We start from the raw sequence: 1,218 nt of genomic DNA, 5'->3' as shown, positions 1-1,218 counted from the left end.
ATTTATCCTCCCTAGTCATTGTCCAACTCTCTGACACTTAACAACTGATTGCAAAGACCATGGCCTATATCAGACGCACCTTAGTCTCCAGAGAGATACCATTGCTCTTCAGTACTTTGGAGAGGTCCCTAACAGCAGACTTTCCCATCGCAATATGTCTTTTAATTTCCTGACTGCTGGTACCAAGAGTGTTGACTGTGGAGGCAAGCAAACTGAAGCTGTGAACAATCTCAATCTCTTCACCATCCATCCTGATGTTGCCAGTCGGTCCAGTGGTGATAATCTTTGTCTTCTTGACATTGAGCCTCAATCCACATTGAAGACTGCAGTCCTTGACCCTCTGCAGCAAGCGCTTCAGGCCCTCCTCTTGTTTCAGCAAGCAGAGTTGTGTCATCTGCATAACGCAGATCGTTGATGGACATTCCACCATCCTGATGCCACACTTCTCCTCATAGAGCCCAGCCTCCCGGATAATCTGTTCTGCATACAAGTTGAAAAGGTATGGAGATAGGACACATCCCTGGAGTACACCCTTCCCAATTTTGAACCGTGCAGTGTTTCCTTGCTCTGTTCTGATGACTGCCTCTTGGTCCAAGTACAGGTTTCGCATTAGCTCAATTAAATGTTCTGGGATTCCCATTCTTCTCAGAGTCAGCCACAGTTTGTTATGATCCACACAGTCAAACACCTTTGCATAATCAATGAAACACAAATAGGCATTCCTCTGGTATTCCCTGCTTTCAGCTAAGATCCATCTAACATGGAACACGTAAATATTGACCTACTAGGCGTTGGTGAGATGAGATGAGATGGACTGGCATAGGACATTTTGAGTCAGAAGATCATATGATCTATGCTGGAGATGAAAAAGTGAGGGAAAATGGGCTTTCTTTCATAGTTAAAAATGTCATTTCTAGATCTATCTTGAAATACAATATTGTAAGTGACAGGATAATATCCATATGCATACAAGGAAGTCCAGTTAAATATCACCATCATTCAGATATATGCATCAACAACCAGAGCCTAAGAAGAGGAAATAGATTTCTACCAACTTTTGCAGTCAGAGATCCATTGAACATGCAATCAAGATGCATTAATAATAACAGGTGACTGGAATGCAAAAGTTGGGAACAGAGAAGAAGGATTGTTGTTGTTGTTGTTATGTGCCGTCGAGTCACTTCCGACTCATAGCGACCCTATGCACAACAGCCCTAA

The sequence above is a fragment of the Elephantulus edwardii genome, unplaced genomic scaffold (genome assembly GCF_000299155.1).
Source record: "Elephantulus edwardii isolate Elephantulus edwardi_28Jun2011 unplaced genomic scaffold, EleEdw1.0 scaffold00302, whole genome shotgun sequence".
Classification (NCBI taxonomy): domain Eukaryota; kingdom Metazoa; phylum Chordata; class Mammalia; order Macroscelidea; family Macroscelididae; genus Elephantulus; species Elephantulus edwardii.
This window is presented reverse-complemented; position numbering follows the sequence as displayed.